The sequence below is a fragment of the Eupeodes corollae genome, chromosome 1 (assembly GCF_945859685.1).
Source record: "Eupeodes corollae chromosome 1, idEupCoro1.1, whole genome shotgun sequence".
Taxonomy (NCBI): domain Eukaryota; kingdom Metazoa; phylum Arthropoda; class Insecta; order Diptera; family Syrphidae; genus Eupeodes; species Eupeodes corollae.
Genome location: NC_079147.1, coordinates 155,839,976 through 155,864,110, shown reverse-complemented (window position 1 = coordinate 155,864,110; position 24,135 = coordinate 155,839,976). Strand labels below are relative to the sequence as shown.

The following is a 24,135-nucleotide window of genomic DNA, read 5'->3' as shown; positions in this document are numbered from 1 at the left end:
ATATCTTAGAGCGAAGTAGTACCCGTGGCATGATGGTTAGTGCTTTGGACTGTCATGCAAGGGGTCTTGGGTTCAATCCCTGCCTGTGCCACCTTAATTTAAAAAAAAAAAATTTTCGCGGGTACTGCCTCTAGCGTGGAATTGACAAATCCTTCAAGAGTAATTCTTGTCATGAAAAAGTGCTTTCTCAAACTAGCCGTTCGGATTCGGCCTAAATAGTAGGTCCCTTCCATTCCTGACAACAGTACTCGCACACAGGAATGGATGAGAGGTGTAAGTCACTAGGCAAACGAGAGAGGGGGGAGAGGTGTTTCCTCTCCTTATCCAGGCGGCAGCGGACGAATTCTCGAGATAGAATCAACGGTGGCGTCTACAGTTCCAGTAAGGTTGAACTCTTTAGTGAACACCTTATAGGGCTTCTTCGACATATTCGGAGCCCAGGCCTGTAAGGAGCGGTTTATCCGGCTCCCCTTCCTTGGAGTTATACTAAGGATCGGGCCCTCCAGGTTGGGGGTTGTGCGTCGGGGTGACTTCCTGGCCACGTAAAAGCTTTCAAAGTTGCGAAGCACCAACAAGCCTCGGATACGGACGGATTTACTGTTGACAACCAACGCAAACGAATAAAGGACAACGAACTTCGGATATGCACGTGGAATGTTAGGTCCCTTAACAGACCACGTGCGGCCGAAGAATAAGCGGAGGCCCTAGAACGATATAAAGCAGATATCACCGCGATCCAGGAAATACGATGGGATGGGCCGGGCAAAAAGAGGATGAAAAACTGCGATATTTACTATGGTGACTGCTACCACGAAAACCAACAGCGCTTGTTTGGATGCGGATTCGTCATTGAAGCCAGACTTAGGCAAGAAATCTTGAGCTATAGGTGCATCAATGAGCGCCTCATGACCATACGCATCAAGGCTAAATTCGGCAACATTAGCCTGATATGCGCGCACGCCCCCACAGAAGAGAAAGACGACAACACCAAAGATATGTTCTTCGAGCTCTTAGACAAAACATATGAGCAGTGCATTAGCTACGATATTAAAATAGTCCTGGGCGATTTTAATGCCAAGCTAGGAAGGGAAGACATCTTTGGTGGAATAATCGGGAAAAACAGCCTGCACGACAACACTTCCGACAATGGATTCAGGCTCATAGATTTTGCTGCGGGGCGAAACGTCATAGTAGCCAGTACGCGTTTTCCACACCTCAACATCCACAAAGGAACTTGGACTTCTCCAGATCAATCTACCGTCAACCAGATTGACCATATTGCGATCGACGCCAGACACGCTTCCAGCATTATGGATGTACGAACTTTCCGAGGAGCTAACATCGACTCGGACCACTACCTCGTTGTAGCCAGGGTAGCACATCGGATTTCCAGACCCATGGCAAAACAGGGAGGTGCTGGGAGAAGATACAACGTCGAACGGCTACAATCGCCAGAGATCGCCAAATCCTTTTCCGACCGAGTGACAAGTAACCTCTCTCGAAGTTCTCTGCCGCCAACACAATATATCGAAAACCAGTGGCAACATTGCCAAGATGCAATCAGAGAAGCCGCCTCTGATGTGCTGGGTTTCAAACAGCCACCAACAAGGAACCCCTGGTTTGATGAGGAATGTCGGCAGGCAAATGCAGGCACGCAAAGCGGCGCTGCATAAAAGGACGAGAGCTGCTCGTGAGCTCTATGAGCAGAAGAGGCGAGAGGAACGCCGACTTTTCAGAAGGAAAAATAGAGGGCATGAGAAGCGTGCGGTCGAAGATGTTGAGAGGTATAAAAGCAGGAATGAGGTTCGAAAGTTTTATGAACAGGTGAAACGAAATTCACAGGTACATAAACCTAGAACGGAAGGCTGCAAAGACGAAAGTGGAAACATCATAGTGGAACCGCAGTCAATGCTGAGGATATGGAAGGACCACTTCTGCAGACTGTATAACGGCGACGAAGAACTGAATCCCCTTGTCAGGCAGGATGACCCATTCAACATAGACTACGAAAGCCAACAATCCCGTCCTCCCGACTTAGACGAAGTAAAGATTGCCATATCTAAGTTGAAGTCTAATAAAGCCGCTGGAGCAGATAACTTGAATGCCGAACTCTTTAAAGCAGCTGGGGATAAGCTGGTTAGGAGCATGCACCAACTTATCTGTAAGATATGGTCGGAAGAAAACATGCCCGATGAATGGAACCTCAGTATTGTTTGCCCGATCCTGAAAAAAGGAGACCCTCTAAACTGCACCAACTATAGAGGAATAAGTCTACTTAACATCGCCTATAAAATCTTCTCTGCCATAATATGTGAACGTCTAAAGCCCATCGTCAACAACCTGATAGGTCCTTATCAGTGTGGTTTTAGACCAGGAAAGTCCACAGTTGATCAAATATTCACATTACGGCAGATCCTGGAAAAAACTCAAGAGCACCAAATCGACACCCACCATCTTTTCATCGATTTCAAGGCCGCATATGACAGCATCTACAGGGACGAGCTGTATAGAGCCATGTCTAGTTTTGGCATCCCTGCCAAACTCGTCCGTTTGTGCAGGATGACCATGGAGAATTCAGCGTGATGTCAATGGGGATTTTGTGAGTATTGAGGCAGAGGCGGCAAAAATGGGTTTAACGGTTAATGAGGGCAAAACAAAGTACATGCTGTCATCTAGAAAGGACATACAACACCGACGTTTTGGTCAAAACGTCACAATCGACAGACGTACCTTTGAGGAAGTCAAGGACTTCGTCTACCTAGGCTCCGCTGTAAACGCAGAAAACAACACCAGCGCTGAGATCAAACGCAGAATAACTCTTGCTAACCGCTGTTTCTTTGGACTAAGAAAGCAATTGAGTAGTAATGTCCTCTCTCGAGGGACCAAAGTGTTGCTATATAAGACCCTTATCATCCCCGTCCTGCTATACGGTGCAGAAGCATGGACCATGACAAAAGCGGATGAAAGCACCTTGGGTCGCTTCGAGAGAAAAGTTCTTCGTGTGATCTACGGTCCCGTATGCATCGAAGGGGAGTGGAGGAGAAGATAGAACGACGAACTGTACGGGCTGTACAGCGACGTAGACTTAGCCAGAAGAGTAAAAGTCCAACGACTAAGATGGCTGGGTCACTTAGAGCGCATGGAAACCAATGCTCCGGCTCGGAAAGTCTTCAAATCCGCACCCACAGGACAGCGCAGTAGAGGAAGACCGCGGATCAGGTGGCGCACACAAGTGGAAGGTGACCTCACCCAACTTGGAGCGCGAAACTGGAGACATCTAGCTAGGGACCGAGCTAGATGGAGAAGTTTGTTGGGTGAGGCCCTAGTTCACACAAGACTGTAGTGCCACCTTAAGTAAGTAAGTAAGCGGAATTCCTAAAAAGTGTAGTTCAAAAAATGTTTGATCGTACCGAGTAAGAATTGCTCTACCACTCCTCATAAAAAATATCTTCAAAACCTTAAAATAAAACAAGTTTCTTACTAGTAGAATACCTGTTTGTCTAAATAAATCTGCGGACTGAGCGAGGGGGGTAGCGTTGCATATTTTTCTTAGGACACTTTTTTAATTGTTGGATTTTGTTTAAGTATGTATCCCCAACAACTGATACCATATTGTAGCTTCGAGTGGAATATACCATATTAAACCTTTTTTAACGTGGAGAATGAACAATATTGAAGGTATTTATTAAATGAGATACTAGACATTTGCTATTGAAGAGTTTAAAACTAGAACAAGACGGAGCATGGAACTATAACTGTATGTCATTTAGTCCATTGCTGAACATCATAAGTTTGGATTTGTTACTGACTAAAAGTGTATGGTCCGTAAACCATAGCCTTAATAAATGTACATACATCATGGTTTATATCCGAAACCAAATTTAATGGACTAAGTGAATTGTATCTAATTGCTATATCATCAGTAAACGCGTTAACTTTCCCTAAAAATGGCAGATTGAAGATGGAATTTATATAAACCAAGAAAAGAATGGGCCCAACAACTGACCCTTATGGGACATCCAAGTTGATATCCATGGAATCACTTAGAACATTACCTACTTTGACTATCTGAGACCTTTTACACAGGTAGGATTCAAACCAATTGTAGATGTATCCTCGGAAACCAACATCATGCAATTTTTTTAAAAGGATAAAGTGACTGACCATATCAAAGGCTTTTGTAATGCCAACAAAAAGCGCAGCACATTTCATTTTTTTGTCCACTCCTTGTTGTATTGAACAACAGAAATTTAATAAAGCATCTTCAGTTGACATTCAAGATCTAAATCCAAATTGTGAGGGGCTAAAGTAATTCTAGCTTTTTTCAAAAATTTTTGAAATTGATGGTAATAATGAAATAGGTCTGTAGTTCTTTACATCCTTTTTGCTCCCTTTTTTGAAAATTGGTAAAACACAAGCAGATTTTAAGTCATTTGGGAAGACACCTGAAAAAACAGTTTTAATTAAAAATGCGTCAAACCTCCCACTAAATAAAAAGCAGTTTTTTTTAACAATGTATTAGAAATGCCATCAACGCCAACTGAGGTTGATTTATTCAGTGTATTTATAGTTCTTAGTAGGTACTTCAAGGCCATTTATTCTTTCGAAGACTAACCTATTTTCACTATGTACCACATTTGAATAGCTGAAGCTAATACAACATTCACAAGAGTTTTTGATATCACGAGGAAAAGAAGTTTTACCAACATTAGTAAAATAATTGTTGAATAGATTTGCAATTTCTTTTGGATTTGAGATACACGTATCTCCATATTCAACTGTCATAAAATTTGACTGACTATTTTGTTTTCGGTTTATAATTTCATTTACGACTTTCCATTCTTCTCTTGGATTATTCTTGGCATTTATTATTTTGTTGTTATAATAACTATCGCGACTCTGATGATTTTTATTACTAACTTCCTTGCTAATTTTTTTAAAGCGTAATTTTAGATTTGTATTGAGCGGATGTTTTCGACATTTTTTATATAATTTATTTTTAAAACGTATAGATTTTAAGAGCAAATTATTTATCCATGGCTTTAATTTTATATTAGTCCTTTTATTTTTATATTTATTGTTTTCAATTATAAAAACTTTTAATTTCAATAATTTAGCACTAATCGGTGCATAATATTTTTTGTCAACCTATGTGTTTGTCCGCTAACACAAATAGGTTCTACGGTGTTCCTGCAAGTCACACATGCAACATATAGCTGCCCGTGAGAAAAACAAGGATTTTCCAAATCTAAACCACATTGGACATCGTTTTGCCTTGAGACTTATTTATAGACATGGACAAGATAAACGAATTGAAAACTGTAACCTTCTTAAGTGTATTGTAGAATCAGACGGTATCATTGGAACACGTGGAAACTGGAACTCTTTTCCTTTAATTTTTAAAGCTAAAATGGTTGCTTCAGGAATATTTCCGGTGATCTTTTTTATGACCAAACTTTTAACGTTCTATAATTGAGGTGGATTCAAATTACGCAGGGGAATAATAGGTGAAACAATCAAAGATTATGTGGTGGCATTCCAGGTATGCCTAATAAATTTACCCTTTCATTTGCATTTACAACAGTATCGATTTATTTAAGAGACATTAAATCGCCTTGTAAAAACTGTTGCATCTGGAAGTTAATGTTTGCATTCCAAAATAACCAGAAGACTGATTCAAGTAATTACTTCGCAAATCCGGAAAAATACTTGGAATCAATTCATTTTCCCGAAGAACAGTGCAGAAACTGTCTTTCAGTTTAATGCATTGCGCATTAAGGTGTACCAAGTAGATTCCTTTAGTATTGAACAAACACATGAAATCCAGCTCTCGGAGTAAATCACTTTCAAAGCTCAGGAGAGAAAGCTTCGATAGAAGGTTTTGTCCCATCGTGGTTCAAATGCCTTTTTTATAATTTTCATTTTTGAAAATGAGCGTTCTCCAGTGCAATTTGTTACCATCAAAACCAAATACATTCTCAATGCAATTTCGATGTTTAAGAATGTAGCTCTGAAATTTTTTATTTTCGATAACTTGGTAATAAAATAGTTCCAGCGATTGATTTGTTCCAAAGTCCTTTTAATTTCAGGTTCCTTTCAGGAATCCAAATCTCGAACGTACAGCTTCATAGGCATGCAATCTTTCAGTAAGAGAAACAGATAACTGGTCAATCACTGGGATGAAGGCGGATACTTTGTATTTTTCCTTGGGTGACAGATTTGCGTCTTGTGCTTTCCCGTATTCAAGCGGATTCAACTTCACATTTCTCGTTCTGGTGTGGGTGCGTGATTGTACATATTCATCAGTATGGGATATGGTTTTGGCTGCTTCCTCGTATTTATCAAAAGAATTTCGTTTGGATTCCCCGAATGATTTCAATAGTGGACGCATTGCCGATTCAAGAATCATTTTCGGGTCTTGCAACATTTTGTTTGTAGTGTTGAATCGCTCCAAGATATCGTTCCAAAATGTTGCAATTAGGCGTTGATTCATTCCTCACGATGTCTTTTTGCTCTTTATTGGAAGATATGCTGGTTAGAGCTTCTTCGATTTTCGAATGGCCGTTGACTACGGCTTTCGAAGCTTTAGCCCGACAAGACCAACTAGGTTCGCTGAGCTTTTTCCATACTAAAAAGTGGCCGCTTTTCTTCTCCGATAATTTTTCAATCAGAATTAAGTGCCGCTCTGTACTGGCTGTGATCGCAGTTTTGAAGTTCTGTGGATCCTTATTTCCGAATATTCGATCATTTAATTTGTTGTATTAGCAGGCCAAAGACCGATGTAATTTTCGAGACCACAAACTCATCCGAGGTTGCTTGCAAGTACCACCCCACTCAGCCATTGAGCGATTGTTGTACTCCCTCAAGATGGGTAGTGAATTGGAACTCCTTTTTTTACTTAAAATAGAGTACTAGAGTGCTGATTCATACACATCTGTCTACACTATAATAATTGTAATAGAATATCGTCTTCTAAACTTCTTCTTTTTCATTTAACTTAAGTTAGCTATCTTCTATTTCTGACTGTCAAGCGAGCCACATCTAACCTAAATACTTTAATAAAACTTTATGTAAGTAAGTAAAAGTCTTCTTTAATCATTTACAAGAAGTTAAAATACTTATCAGGCCCATTTCAGATATTGATAGCCTGATTAGAGTAAAAAAATATAGATCAATGATTTTTGTTATTTAAGATTAATACAATTAAATAATCATGTATGCACAAAGTAGTATAGGCTGTAGGTAAAGGTAAAAGAGCAAAAAAATACATATCAAAGGCAAAGATGTTTACTAGTTGTAATTTGAAACAAATATACGAACTGTTGCGCCACTTAATTTATTTATTTATGTTTACTTTCATATACGAGTATTTAAAGAACTTAGTCTAGTCATCTAACAAAAAGAGAAATGCATTTTTATTAATTCTTGCGATTTATTATCAAAAAGAAATGATGCGCACAAAAAACCTGAAGAAGTCGTTCTAAAATGTATGGTGCCTTAAAATTTTGTAGGAATATATTATAATTAAACGAAAACATGCATTTTTGTCACTTTAGGTTGCGAGCATTCATGAAACGATGGGTTACTAAAATAAGACCTTATGTCGCTGCTTCAAATAGCATTGGCTTAGAAGAGACTTGCTGTCGATAGCGTTTTTAATTCTTTCCCGCATTTGTTTGGCGTAAGTCTGGTTACAGAAAAACATGAAATCTTAAAAATGCAGCAACCAGTTAAAGGCGTAAAAAAGGCTAGGATGCGACCCACACTTACTTCCTACAATTTTCCATAAGTGCCCGTCTATCAATTTTTCCAAAACTTTGACAAAACATTGGTAACAATATTTGATGTGCGATAAAAAACGTAAAGTCAATATTTTTGTGTTTAATAATATTTATTTTTTTTATTTTTTAATATTTAAGTCAAAAAACAATTTCTATCTATTTTTTGTTGTCTTTGTTGGTGTTCGTGTTTTAGAAATTACATAAAGTTAGCAACAATATTTTGCATACGATAAAATAAGATAGATTTCAATACCTATTTTTGTTTCTGTCATTTATATTTGAAAAATAATTTTCATCAATTCAAGCTTTTTTTTTAAAGTTTTTATTTCTTATAGAAAACAATACTAATTGGATTTTACTAGAATGAAAACATTTTTTGCAAAGATTGAGATAATTTTGAATTCAGTACTTTCATCTTTTTTACGAAATTTTCGAATCGAACATCAGATTTTACCAATTTTGCCATTTTTTTATAGATTCTTATTTTTTATAAAATACGACAAATTCTAAAAATATATATATATATAGACACTTATGCCAATATATTCAAGTCGAAAATTTATTTTTCCAAACTTTTAGCAGTGTTTTATTATTTTTTTTAAGCATTATCTTGATTTTAAAAAAATTTAAAAGATATCAAAAATGTTATTTTTCGTTATACGAAAAAACTAACGGCCCGGTACGTGCTTCGCTACGTATAAGGCAAGGTAATACAAAATATTTTAAATTGCTAGCTATTTAAAAGTCCAAATGACCCAAATGATATAGTGTTTATATTATATTTATCAGCAAAGAGTACAAAATAAAAAAGAATTGGGTGCTCTTACTTTAGGTTAGTCTAAAACAGTTGGATAAAAAATAATTTTTATTAAAAAATTGGCACAGGGAACATAAAGTTGGCCATGTGCAAAACATGATTTCTCCAAATTGACACAACAAACGTGAAATGTTTGCCCTTGGGCCTTATTTATGGACATAGCAAATGATAAACGCACAGGATATTGTAATATTTCCTTTTGATTTACAAATTAAGTTTGTAGCTTCAATCAAATTTGGCAACAACTTTTTCACTGCTAATCTGGTGCTATTACACAGTTTTGGTGGATTAATATTTCGCAATAATATTAACAAAGAAACAAAGAATAATATTCGGAAAAACACATTTAATTAACTCATTTATAGATTGCGCAATTGTACAAAAATTGTTTGATAAAGTGATCAATCCGTTGGTACTGTCGATTGGTATTTTGCCAACTCATGTGCAGTTGCATCATTATGTAGGTGATTATGTATTAACGTTCAGTTTCAATTTTAGTACATATCTCCAAAGAACTGATGACTTCAAACGTTTATTTCATCAGCAGGAGTTGAGGAATGACAGGCAATGTTTAACGAAAGTCCACTGACAGCAATATCAGAGCACCACCAAAAGCTGTTGATTACCGCGTTTGTTCGATTAAATGCTTCTATTGATTTTTATTCGCCATTGTGCAATCGCAGAACTTTTGCGATAGCAGAATTACTCGAAATATTGCAAGTTGGAGTTTCAATCACCTGTACATTCAATGGCAATTTTAATGCAGAAGGTGCGGTCCGACTACCTTCTAATAATGTAGCAGCAATTCTCGAAGATGAAAGTGCCAATGCAATTTTCTGTTCTGATCGAATAGTCGCTAAAATCAATGATACAACGAAAGTTATAATTATATTCGATTGTACAAATAAACGAATGTAAATCATTAGAATAAAACTCCTGCTCACGTTGCAATTCACGATCCAAAAAATCATGTATCTCAAGATTTGGTGCTTTCATACCCAACTGTGCTTATGCTTTATTTACGATCCTTAGACACATATCTTCAATTATTATTAAAGTTTCGTTGTACATTTCCAAGGCAATCAACAATTCGGGATTGTTTTCATGATGACGCATACGAATTAAAATATCTTATGCCGTATAATGTTTATATTTGTTCCATAATTCAAGTGGATTTGATAGCGAACATGTTGATAATATAATGGCAAATAGCATTCGTATTTGTTTTGGAAGAGCTGAAGTAGATGCATCTTGAAGAGTTGGATCCCAAGTTACATCATCCTCCAACAAATGCAAGAGTTTACAGAGTTTTTAGTTTCAAACTGCTTCGAAGTTTGAGACGTCCCAAAAATAAATGAACACAATTTTTCGGGTTGAGTTTCTAATGTTGACAATCTCACTTTTCCATTACCACAACACATGCCGGGCGTTTCACCTGGAAAGTTAGCCGCATCACAATGTGGACATAATGCGTCCATCATTTCAATGTATCCGTACATACAATAATCAATCTGACTATTGTAATTAAAAGCAGCACGTAGCATTTCATCTAAAACAGTACGACGTATTTTTGATCGTAGTGCAAGATTAAGTACAGGTACAGCTCAACAGATCTATTCTGTGCAGTATTGTGTACTGTGCTGCGGTGTATTAGCTTGTGCGCGTTCATCTGTAGTCTGAGATCGTCTTAATAATGCCACTTGATTTGCAGTACGCGTTCGCCGGCCTATGTTTGGTCGTCTTGCTCGTGGCATTTTACCTTCACTCAACAACTCAACAACATTTTGGAAAATACAAACACAACAAAGCAATAATTATCGCTTATAAAATGAAATGACACATGATCACATTAAATTTGTTTGACAGAAACAACGTTACTTTCTTCGATTGTTTTGCCAAAGGTTCAAATCGGCTGTTAAGTATTAGTACAAATTGTTTGTATATGGGAGTATAGAAAGATGTTGATTTTACACTTTTTCAAGATTTTTTTTAATTCTCACTCCGTACAAACCTTCTCTGGACTTCCACGAATAATTCAAGACGTAAATTAGCCAAATCGGTAAAGGCGTTGTTGAGTTATAACATTACAACGAAAAGTGGCATTGATTTTTATATATATAGATTTTGCAGGTAGTATAATTTTTTGTTAATAAAATATTCGAGGTGAGAAACATTTCGGTTTGTGAGATATTTTAAGTCGACACAATTTTCATTTTTTTTAATTGCTTTAGTGAAAAAACAACCAACTCAATTTTCTTAAAAGTCCTTTCTGCATCTTTCGATGGTATTATATTATGTAAGTCGATATCTGTTCTGGGTTCTAGAGAATTCGCTAGCGAACACAGTTATCCCGAACGTATACCACATGCACACACAGACATCTCCCTAAAAATCTTTGATTTAGATTCTATGGACTATGAAAAATGTCAACATTTTCAATTCGACAAATTGGACTAAATACAACTACTTACTATCTTACTAAATATTTTTCGAAATGAGCAGGTAGAATATTCCTTGCATGTTTTGACGATTCCTTTTTTGCTTCTTTTTATTTTTCGAATTTGATTTATTTCTTTTCTGCTCTTTAACATACTCAGCTCATTGTGACTGGAAAATTAAATTATGTCGACACTGAATATAATAAGTTGTTAAAATAAATTTTGCAATTTTTGTTTGTATTTACTTAACCACACACCGAAGCACCAAGTGAACATCGAAAGTTGAAATTAAAGGTAAACTGTCAAACAACACAAAACACTGAAAAATCAGAAAAGTCTTCGTGTAATAACCAGCGCATCATTAACTGTCACATCAAAGCAAAATAATCGAGAAGAATTCAATAATGTGCGATGTAATACCAGAACCAAAATCTACTTATCTTACTATCAAACATTAGTTCGAGTGTTCGAGATATGAAAAAGGCATCACTTGTACTAACATATAATTTCGAAACACTGGAAACGTCAAAATTCTATCCGTAGCTGGATACTACTTTTGCTTTTATCTTCAGTGAAATTCGTACTTCACTACTGACATACTGAAAAGAAGTCGAGTTTTTCAAGTGAAAATATAAATTTGTAGTCACATTTTTTTGGTTAGATTTTTTAGATTCTGTACAGATGTACAGATCTATTGGGCTAATAATTAAAACAATTAATAGACAATACTCGGGTTAGAAACAATGGCGCAAAATTTCAAACGATTTAGTGAATTACGGTCTAGTGAATTACAACTCTTATCCACTCCTGTGTGCGAGTGTTGTTGTCAGGGATGGAGGGGACCTACAGTTTCAAGCCGATTCCGAACAGCTAATTTTAGAAAGCACTTTTCATGACAAGTACCCAATTCCTCGGAAGAAAAAAAACCTTAGTTGGCACAGGCATAGTTTGATCTTTGATCCCAAGACCTCTGGCACGACAGTCCAACAAACTCACCATCACTCATATGTACATTTGCATTGTTTATTTTCACGAACTATCATTTTGGATGCTTGTTTTTTAATAAAAGAAAACTAGCAATTTCCTACTTAGGAAAGTTTAAAATTTTAGAGTCACTTATAAAATAACTAAATATTTATAAATTGCTAACTACTAAATTGTTAAACCCTTTACAATGAGTTCTTTAAAAAGCCAACATTTTTGACTACTTTTTTTTGTTCAGTAGTGTACATTTATTTATTAATTCGTTTTCTACGATTGAAAATAAAATGAATGCAGTTCAAATTTCTGTGCCTCTGTATGTTTTGTGTATATGGAAATTGAAGAGAAAACTCCATTAACTTTATTCAAGGATAATCATCGTCACTTCGTGTGTTTTTGATATTTAACATTCAAAACACAAACACATATCACGTTCAGCAAATAATATTGTGTATATAAATAACCATATGTATGTATTTTATATACATTTACATTAAGACTTCATAGCGAAAACATGCCAATTCGTACTGATTGAATCTTAGTGCCTAAGTGACATGCTTGAACTTATTGTGCGATTATAAAATGCTTAAAGTAAAACGAGACCTTTCATAGCGGAATTATAGATTTTCTGAACCTTCTTATATGAAACAAATATTTTGTTGGAAAAGCGTGATTTAAAGAAGTTTACAATATTGTGGTTTCAAATCGATCCTATTCATTTACATTCATGAAACTTAAGAAACAAATCTTGCACTAAAAGCGTGAAATTGTTTATTTCAAAAAGGATAGTTTTTTTTGTTTTAAAAATTGGATTCATAAAAGTTTGTCATATTGAATATCTTGCGACCAGAAATGAAATGCAAAATAATTGTATGCATTTTTGTATTTTTTGTTAAAATTTTGAGAAAAATCGAAGTAACAGTTTTTCTTACAAAAAATATATAAACCTAAAAAACGCTGCTAAAAGTGTTTTTTAACTTCCCATAGGAAGTTATTGTAATGGGTCCGATTTGTCAAATTGAAATTTTTGACATTTCTCGACGTTTCAAGGTCCCTATAGACGAAATAAAAGATTTTTAGAAAGATATCTGTGGGTGCCTGTGTTCGTGACGTTTTTTCGTCTTCCATAGCTCAAGAACCGGAAGAGATATCGATTTCAAATAAATTTTGTGCAGATAATAAGGCAGAAAGATGCAGAAGGGGCTCTCAAGAAAATTGCGTTTGAAAAAAAGGTGAAAATATTGGTTAACCCTAAATATCTTACGAACCAAAAACGCTAGAGACTTGAATTAAATTTTATATAATGCTCGTATATTGTAACGTGATATCAAAGAGGTATATTTTTTGAAAAAAATCCTTTTTACGGTTTTTTTTTTTATAAATACAAAAATTTACGTTTGAAATGTGATTTCATCTCCAAAACAATTTTGTGCAACGAAAAATAATGTTTTTGACATCTGATAAAATTTTGAGAAAAATCGAATTGACAGTTTTTTTACAAAAAATGAAAACCTAAAAAAAAAAATGTATAAAACTTGGTAAAAATTGATTTTCGACTCAAATATCTTTTCAAAAATTAGAAATATTGGCTTCAAACTAATTTTATCTTTCAAAAAATATTGTAATTAACATTCAGTAAAATTTTGAAAAATATCGAATTAAAAGTTTTTGTACAAAAAATTAAAAACCTAAAAAAATTTAACAAAAGTTGGTAAAAAAAATTTTTCCAGTGAAATAGCTTTTCAAAAATAGAAAATATTGGCTTCAAACTTATTTTATTTCACAGAAAATATTGTTTTCGATATTCAGTAATTTTTATATAAAAATCTAACAGTCCCTTTTTTCATAAAATATAAAATCTACATAAAATAGTACGCAAATTTGGTAAAAATTGATACGAGTACATATAGACAAACTTTTAAGCAAGACAAATCGACAGACGGGATGGGAAGTTATCAGTGTGGGTCGCATCCCAGCCTCTTTTTTTTGTTAAATAAGACAAAAACTTTAAAAAAGTGCTTTTAAAATAAAATTTTTTGCAAAAAAGTTTTACTAACATTTGGTAGATTTCTTAGAAAAATTCAATTGACAACATTTGGTAGATTTTTGATAAATTTCAATTGACAACTTTTTTTTATAAAACACGAAAATCACCAAGTGGCGAACAAAGAGAGATATTATCTTAAGACTTTTGTGTCTCACACAATATTTTTTGTTAAAGGTTTCGAAAAATCAGACGGGCGCGGATAGAAAGTTTTCAGTGTGGGTCGCATCACAGCTTTTTTCTAGATTGTAGGAACCTTGAAACGTTGAGATAATTATTTACACAATATCTTACTATGAGGAATTAAACATATTAAAAAAAGGACGATTATACTTAAAGAGTCATGCTTCAGCATTTTGAGAGTTCAGAAACCAATTTTTTAATTTTATTTTTACAAAAAATTGTTAAAGTAAATAGTTTTTGAAGTGTACATATATTTTAAAACTTGAATTTAATCAAAAAAAAATGCAAACAATTTAAACAAAAATGTTAACTGTGCAGGCAATCTAGGGGTATTAATGCATTTACGTTAAAACTAAGTCCGATTTTTAGGAAAATATGAAAGATTTAAATGAAGACAACGGTGCACATTCATGTTAAAATTTTGAATAGTAAAATGGGAGAGGAAAACAGAGTTCGGTAAAGAATTTCATATCCTCGATGTGTAGTTAAAAAAGGAATCCCCAATATCGAGCTCAATGATAAACTGATGAGCATTCCTGGAAGTGCGAGTAGAATTGCTTGAGAGGGGAATGCAACTGGCTATATAAAAATATCGTTTAAACAATGAAAAATATGGAACTTTGCTGCGGTGTTCGCGATATGTAATTGTTTCGGCTATAGTTCTTTAATTTTCAAAGCTCTTTTTTATGTCCTATCCAAAAAGCTCAAACTTGGCACCTGCCAAGATATGCGAGTTTTATATCAGAAGAGGTGGACGATTTCTTGCACCGTCAGTCGCTCCTAGCCGTATTTTTGGTAATATTACATTACATACTACTAAGCACATAAATGTACAGAGTACAGAACCCAGCAGCTTGAGCGACTAATCTGATCTGTACTGAAAGTTGATTACTTTCCTTGATGTACATAAGTGCAATTTAGGAATAGTTGCATAGAGGGTGATTTCACTTTACCCACAGCGGATAGCATTCAGTTTTTAAAGCATTTAATTTTGCATGGTTTCTGAACAAACAACCAGCAAGAAAATTGCTATAAAATTTATCATTTTTGTAATAGTACTTGGGAAATTTTCATTCCATGAGCTTAAGCTAAGCCTTTCGATACCACCTCAGATGAAATCTAGTTAACTCAGCTTACTTGTTTTTGTATTATTTCCTTAAAACCGTATGGAATACAATTCAAAAAAAGAAGCTGAGATGCGACGCACGGTGAAAACTTCCTATCCCGCCCGTCGATTTGTCTTGCTTAAAAGTTTGTCTATATGTACTCGTATCAACTTTTACCAACTTTGCGTACTATTTTTGTACATTTTATTTTTTATGAAAAATTACTGAATATCGAAAACAATATTTTCTGTGAAATAAAATAAGTTTGAAGTTAATATTTTTAATTTTTGAAAAGTTATGTGAGCCGAAAGTAAATTTTTAACAAGTTTTAGTATTGTTTATTTTTAGAGTTTTGTTTTTTGTAAAAAAAACTGTCAATTCGATTTTTTTCAAAATTTTATAGAATGTTGAAAACAATATTTCTTATAAGATTTTAAAAATGTCTGGGGGATATTTGGCTCCTACAATTTGTCTGGCTGTTTGCAAAGTGTGTTGAAATAGTTTCCAAAATATCATGTATAAATATAAAGACTCAGACTCTAAGAAAACTTACCTCATTTTTTCGCAAACTTTAAAGTGCTTGGCGGAAATTACCGCCGACGAAAACTGTCTGGCAATATTGATTTTAAATTTTGTATGAAATTGTGTAAAATATATACAAAAATTATCACTCAGACTTTAAGAAAAGTAAGAGTTTTTTTTTTGTACCTTTAGTACCTGGTACAGGTAAATTGGCCGCCGCCCCAACCTAGCAAGTATGTAAACCTTCATAGTATACACTAACACTATTCTGTACGATACATTTTGTTACTCAGAAAATAAGAAACGTCTGGCGGCTCTGGGCTCTTACTCTATTAATATTTCTTATAAGATAAAATTAGTTTAAAGCCAATATTTCAAATTTTTGAAAAGATATTTGAGTCAAAAATCATTTTTTACCAACTTTTGTTAAATATTTTTTAAGTTTTTAATTTTTTGTACAAAAACTGTCTATTTGATTTTTATCAAAATTTTACTGAATGTTAGCAACAGTATTTGAAAGATAAAAGTAGTTTTATGACAATATCTACAATTTTTGAAAAGATATTTGAGTCGACAATCAATTTTTACCAACTTTTATACATTTTTTGGTTTTTATTTATTGTAAAAAAACTTTCGTTTCGATTTTTCTCAAAATTTGTCCTAATGTTGAAAACAATATTTCTTATAAGTAAAAATTAGTTAGAAGCTATTATCACAAATTTTCGAAAAGATATTTGAGTCGAAAATAATTTTTTACCAACTTTTATTAATTTATTTTCGGTTTTTAATTTTTTGAAAAAAACTATAAATTCGATTTTTCTCAACATTTTTCAGAATGTTGAAAACAATATTTCTTATAAGATAAAATAAGTTTGAAGAATAATTTTAAGTTTTTGAAAAGATATTTGAATCGATATTCAATTTTTACCAACTTTGAGTAATGTTTTTTTTAGATTTTTATTTTTTATAAAAAACTGTCAATTCGATTTTTCTCAAAATTTTATCAGATGTCAACATTATTCTTCGTTGCAAAAAATTGTTTTGGAGTTGAAATCATATTTTAGTCGAAAAATTTTGGAGGTGACAAATTTTTTTTCAGTTTTTTTGATTTTATTATTTTTATTTCCACTCTAGGGACCTTGAAACGTCGAGAAATGTCAAAATTTTCAATTTGACAAATCGAACCCATTACAATAACTTCCTATGGGAAGTTAATAAGCTTATTTAATAATCGACAAGCAAATCAAACTTTGATAAACCAGAAAACTAGTGTTTATCTTTAAAAAAGGTAACATCTCACTTGGATCCTTTTGGATCCATTGTGCTCCATAGGAAAGGGAAATTATTGGGACGGAAGTGGGTAGGTTGATGAGGATTTAGGTTGAGGGCACCTCTTAGAACCATTTTTATTTCTGGTAAAATTTAACAATGTCTTTAGATAGCAATTACGAGATGTGCGTCGCATAAGTCTTCGAAAAAAGTAATTGTCTAATATTGTCAGTCTTCTTTTGGGTAGGTTTGGGCATTCGGATAGAAAGTGGAAGGTATTTTCCTCCGTCTCCCCGTCCTCATTCTGTTTATGTGGGCACTCAATGAGTTGTGACCCGTTAGGATAGCTATTAGCTGAAGCCTACCTAGATGCAAAAGGAATTTCGTTTTATCTTTGGAAATCTTTGGCCCTGTACAAGTTTTAGAGCTGCCCACCTGCTGTTTGCGGTTCCAATGAAACTTTGTAGGATTTGTTTATTAACCTACTCTATTGACCTGTATATCATTGATACCATATGGCTTAAACTGAGCATCGATCCATTTTTGACCAATTTGTTAGTATCCTGGGACCTGTAGCCGTAAAGAAGCTCCCTACGGCATTGCCGTACAAGTCTTAACTTTGTTACGGTGTTAGAAATCGCCTTGATTGCTGCTTTGCTGTCGATAAATGTGTTCATGCAGTTTTCTTCCAAATTGTGGGAAGAAAGATTCTAAGCGGCTTCGAAAACGCCAGTAATTCTGCTTAAAGGTTTTGCAGTAATTTGAAAGTTTTATTGATCTTTCTAGTTGAGTATTCCATGAAAAGATATCAGACCTTCCCACTCCTCCGTTTCGGAACCATCCGTGAAAATAGATCCATAATTTATTTTATGACTGTTTTTCATCAAGTCCTTTCTTGTGGAAATGTATGCTTGTCCTACAGGGTTAAAATCAATGCACGGCTTTAAAAAGCCTGTTTGAGTGCTAATGTCTATCTAAATAGTGTTTCTATGTTCCTGTGACCAAAGGAAGCCCTTTTCCAGTTATTTAAGCGCATATAATATGTAATGCGCTTTTAATCGCCAGTTCATTCACAAATGTCTCTAGGTCGACAGTTGGTGTTTTGTCATATTTTTAAGATTGGTAAACCTTTCAAGCGCTGGTTATTAAGGCTTGGACTCCATCATCTACAAAAAATCAGCTGTAGGTATAGAAGGCAACTGAGACTTTTTCTCCCTCTTTCTTTGATGTTTTCTTTCCAGTTTGATTTACTTTACCAGTAATGTGTAGGGAAACATCATTAATAGTAGGGCAGTCCATAATTGGAATGTTTCGTTTTCTCGTAAATAGAAAAAGTGCTTTCTTAAGTGGGTTGACATTAAGTCCATAGTTACTGGCCAAATTATTACTGAGCATATTAAGATCTTTAATTCACTGACACTTTATTCTTGTAATATTGCGTAATTTTCAGAGCACCCCTTCATGTCTTAACTCTTTCCTGGGCACTACAAGAGAAAACATTTTTTTAAAAATAACTTTATTTAGGTCCTACTATTATAAATATTGTGAAAAAAAAACAAAATAAACGTCGCAGGATTCATTGTAAGGACATGGTACAAAATTTATCCCAATGCACATTAAGTTTATTTTTACGCGTGAAAATCTTTGAAACATGTCTTTGTTTTCCTCAAGCAGAGGGGAACATTGCAAGTTGTACATATCCACTGGGTTCTTCTTTGATGGCCTTTTGTGCTACAGTATGCACATCTCCTCAATGAGGTAGGTTTTTTTCGGTTGTGTGAAGAACCAGATCGAAAGTTCTGTCCACATATGGCTTATTTTTTTTCTTTTGGACACAACTTTTTTTTGGTTGTAAATCTGAACGATGGCAAAGATTAGTTATACGATCCAGTTTGAAATCTTTTAGAGGTAAACTGTATCCTGTATATCTTGCCAAGATGTAAGCATTGACCACAGCAACATCCAGAAAGTGAAAACAAAATTCTATGCCACCATTTCCTACTTTTCCAATCGACCTCATAATATTTTTTGAATTGGTCAAGTTTGTCGACGATATTCATTTGCATATTTTAGTCTTAAACCATCTCCGGAATTTCAATTTCTCTTCGAAAACCATCGTTTTGTCGTCTTTAAACTTTTACGCATGATTTTGGATCATGAAAATTAGACAGAACGGTTACGGCCCTTTAATCCATCCACTCCATTTAAGATAAGCCGGTGCCACTAACTTGCCAATCACTTTCCCCCCTCTTTAACTGCTTATCACTTGATATTGGTTGGCAAAAATTTACGATTTTGACGCACTGTTCCACATGCATTGATATTTCTTTCTTTTAGCGTGTGCAACAGTGTACATGAACTGAAAAAGTTATCAACACATTTGTTCGCCAAGCATTTTCTCAACGAAGTTTCCTTTTTTGCCGGTGTATAAATCAAATCTAAAAACGTATTCACTACTGTCGCACAGCATCCAAACCTTGAACCCTCTCTTGATTGGTTTTTTGGGTATGTATTGAATGCGAGTAGAACGTCCTTCAGGGAACCAAAAAAGAACATTGTAGCAACAATATAAAAGAACCTTATTTTTGTAACACACCTTTGAATCCTGGATATCCTTTTCTTGGCATAAGCGATGAATCGTTCAAGTGCAAGTTTCCCAAAAGCCAATCAAACCTTTTCACTAGCATAGCATTAGCAATGAAAGAATCGTGCAGCTGTGGCCGAGTGGACCAATAATTTCTAAAGCTTCCTTGAGGCTTGATACTCATAAGAAAATTGATTCCAATAAAAGCTTTTATTTCAGACGCATTTGTTGAAGTAAAACATTTTCCCGATTGCTCAGCAAAAAGATTGGTTTAAAAAACAATGTGATCAATAATTTCTTTTGTAATTACGTATATTACTAAATATTGAGTAAGCGTCATGGTTTTCTAAATTCTCAATTTCATCAACTGGGTCATGTTTGTTGCCTAAATATTCACCTGCTGGTTGCATTGCATGAGTTTTAGGGGCACTAATTGCACTGGTTATTTTTTTCTCAGCTCACTAAGAATAATTTCGTCTTCACTACCAAAATCATCACGTGATGTATACCTACCAAAATTTTGATCACTTTCATGATCTTTAAGAGCTTCGACATTTTCAATACTTCCGTCGTTGAATATTATGTCAAATTTATTATAATGAAGAACGCTGTCTTCGTCTTCAAAAACATCGTCAATGATAGATTCGTCGTCAGATGGTATATCTGCCATCATCGACTTCTTTTAGGTTTCTACGAACCATATTTCTGAAACTTCGTTTTCACAAAAAAATTATTTGATACGATCTATATATGCGCAGTGGTATGATTTTAGCAACACTTACTTTGAACCTTTGAATATATGTAGTTGAAAGATGAATAACTTTCAAACCAAAGTCGGGAAATTGTAAAAACCGTTCTGACATTTAGTAAAACTGGACACAAACTACTCAATTATTCCATATATTTAACCCTCTCTAACTCAAAAAATATTTTTTTTCTTGTAGACACTGGTTTCCATTTTAATAGAAACGAGGTATTTAGTTTAAACAATTGCACATTAAAGCATAAAAAAATCTAAAATGGGTGGTACGGTTTACATACCAACGGCCCGGAAAGAGTCTTGTAACTTGCTGAAGCTCATCTCTGCGTTTAAAATTCTTGTTTTGAGCATAGCATCAATCCAGTTTGACAACATTGGTTCTATGTTGACAGAGTTTAGGGCTTGTTGAATAGCACTGCTAGTGACATTGATAAAGGCTCTCTCGATGCACTTAAGTTATATTCTTTGAAGTAAATTGATTTTTCAATTGTACCAACTACTTCATGAAGTGCTGTTTCAATAGACCTTCTTTTCATAAAAGCTTGTGTTGGGCCTATTAAAGAGCATTATTATATAGTTTTTGTCGAATCTAAGTTTCTACTTATCTATGTAAAGCCTTTGGAAGAAAGGAAGACAAGCCTGAAATCTTCCTTTTCAATTTGAGAGAGCTTACCGAGATAACATTGACTTCTCTCCATCTAAGAGAAATATAGGTAATGTCCAGAGATCTTCTGAATATATTCGTTAGAATGGGAACAATTGTGTCTTTACAGCATTAGAGCAACATTATGATCATGGTTGGGTTCGTAAGCACTAATTTAAAAGAGTGTCATTGAACCCTTGAAAATCCCAAAAACTAGCAAGCTAAGCGCATAGAATAGTAACTTTAATTAATTTAAATTGATCCTTCGTGAAAACCTTCAACAAACAAGATTCTTCATCATAAACCTAGTTTCATTAATCGACTTTTCTCAAGATAAATACACACAAATATACGTGAAATATAATACAAAAAAAAAGCTAAATATTTCAAAACCCAAACAATAGATATGCCTTTTTCATACTTCTGATGCCTCCCAAACCTATACAATCACACACCACCCCGCAGAGCAGCCTTAACTATAAAATATATGCATCTATATGCTACTCTATTATGGTAGTCCCCCAATTTGTTTAATTAATGCATAGTACTTACATTTTGTCCCAGGATATTGTTGCACTCCTTCCTTTACCTTTGTTCAGTGCATGAATATAGTTTTGTGTATGTGATTTTAAGTTTGGCGTAGTAATTTCAACGATTGCTTAGTTTTGAGACAAGGCCGAGGCTGGATGGCTAGCTGAGTCTTCGTTTTTGGTTTTGGTTTTGGTTTTGGTTTCGTTTTCGGTTTCAGTTTCAGTTTGGGCTGCGGCTGGTATGACTGGCAACAGGGTCGGTATCGACCTGAATGATGAAAAGGGGGTGTAGGCGATGCTGATGCCGATGGTGTGTTGCCACATAAATCATATGCAACAGCGATTAAATGCAAATTAAAATTCCGTCCTCGCGCAGCTCGTTGTTGTTGTTGGTGTTGTTGTCGCTGTCGCTGTCGTTGTCGACGTCAACGTCAACGTCATTGACATTGTTCGTTGTAATATTATTGTTCCGAGATCCACGAGTCCTTTTTACATTTACCTACGTTTATGTATATGGGAAAGGCTGATGCTTTATGTGTTGGAGGCGAAGAGGGTTGAAGGATTCTGCCACACTTCAAAGCTCCAATGTTATAGCAAAGGGTGTTGGTTTGTTGGTAGGTTGGTTAGTTTGTTGATTTGATGGCGTAAGGTTGGAAAAAAAAAGAAAAAATCAACACCCCCTCGCCTTGTTGCCCTTCTTTAAGCGTGTGGTGATGATGATGATGATTGTGATATATTTCCCTCAGCTATTGCACCTAAAGTTCAAATATCAAATCCTTGGCATAACAGAACAAATGAATGCTTCACTGTTAACATACGTGTAGAATAGTGCATATAATTTGTGTTGTATCTAGATTATTAATCCGTTCTCTTTCTCTCTCACTCTCGTTCTTGCTCACAGCTCAGGACTCTTGAGTCCTTTTTGCTCTCCTTTGTTTGTTGTTGTATATTCTTATTTTTTGTGTTTCCTGCTGTTTTCTGTGCTGGAATCCTGTTCACTTATTCCGACTTTTATTTATTGGTGCAATGTGGGACAAGGCGAGTTAAAAATTCAGACTTTTTCCCCTCTGTTGAAGTTCTATGTTCTGTTAAGTATGCAACATGAGCAGCAACATATTATAACCAACAACCAACATGACATGACGTATTGGTTTTTCCGTTACCGCTTTAGAGTTCCTTTTGACAGGCTGGCATAAGCAGGCCACGTTAAGAGTGTATAGTTGTTGCGAAACAAAGTGAAGCGACGCGACTCAACTTAACTCGACGCAACACGAGGGTGGAAGTAGGGGATATGGGTTGGGTATAAGTTAGTAGTGGGCCTGAACCTGAGCCGGTGCGAGTATTGTGGGTGGCCTCAACACTTTAACCGACGGGATTTCCATTTTTCTTTTACCGGAAAGTAATTTAAATCTCCGAGTGGTATGTCATCCGGTTTTGGTTTCAATTTTGTTACTTTTACCTTTTTTTTATTATTATTTTGCTCTCTCAAATGGGAATTTCGATTTTAATTTATTCCGGTAAGGGTGGGGTATGTGATGGGTTAGTTTGGTTGGTTTGTTGGTTGAAGAATAAAAAGACTTAAAAAAAGAAAAGGGTAAAGGCAGGGTAAAAGTGAAAATATAGAACACGCGAGCTTACACGCCCGTCGTCGTCGTAGTCGTCACCGCCACCGCCGCCGCCGTGCAACTCGAATCCAGAGTGTAATTATGAGTTATGACCCCTCCCTATATGAAACGAACAAACGTAACGCACACACAATGTAACAACAAGTTCACGTATCGATTTACAACTTCGTCTTCATATAAGTCAACCAACCTTATTTCGCGTGTGAAAACTTCGTTTTTTTTTTCAGTTTCAGGATTATATTTAAGGTTTGAGTAATGAATTTTTCCTTTTCTATGTGTGCTGAAGAAAAAATGGTAAATGTGTTTTTTTTTTTCAGATTAGTTTTGTGTCGCACTTTTCATAATTTTCATTTTCGTTTAAGCTCTAGTTATTTTTCAATCTTAAAGCCTTAAGCTATGGATGAATATACTTCGCAAGGGAATGTTTTTTTTTTTGTTTTGTTTGAATATTTAAAAATATTCACACGCACGCAGCAGAACCGTTTCTATTTGCCTCGATAACCGAACGTCAACTGAGGTTTGACGTTTTACAATTTTCCGTAGATGAATTTCTCCTTAATGCTCCCTCAAATTCAATAATTGGAGAATGAAACCATTTGGGGGTAACTTTTGTTTCCATGCGCAATAAGAGTTTTCTATCTTAGAATTTGCGACAGGTTGTTGTCTGAGGAGGGAGAGAAAGCTCTATTTTTATTTAAGACTGTACAAAATATGGACTGTTTTACGCTTTTATTCTTTGGGTTTGTGGAAAAAGTGAGCTTTTTATATGGTAACAGTAGCAACAAAAAGTACTGCCTTGCAATCCAAAAATGATAAGTAGAATTTAAAACATGTGAGGATCTTTGTAAACTG

The 24,135-nt window shown here is 34.9% G+C and overlaps 1 protein-coding gene across 2 annotated transcripts in view; it reads right to left on the bottom strand.

The window, feature by feature from the left end:
• The window catches only part of LOC129938448 (uncharacterized), a 212,033-nt gene extending 188,252 nt beyond the window's left edge, over positions 1 to 23,781 (bottom strand). Inside the window, exons 1-2 of one of the 2 annotated variants that reach the window (XM_056046013.1) lie at positions 22,477 to 23,781; positions 21,681 to 22,413 (exon numbers count right to left, since the gene is read on the bottom strand). The gene's annotated coding sequence lies outside the window, so the exon portion shown is untranslated. Of the gene's footprint in view, positions 1 to 21,680 lie in introns of both variants that reach the window. The other variant, XM_056046012.1, reaches the window with a different exon arrangement.
• Positions 23,782 to 24,135: the final 354 nt, after the last annotated feature.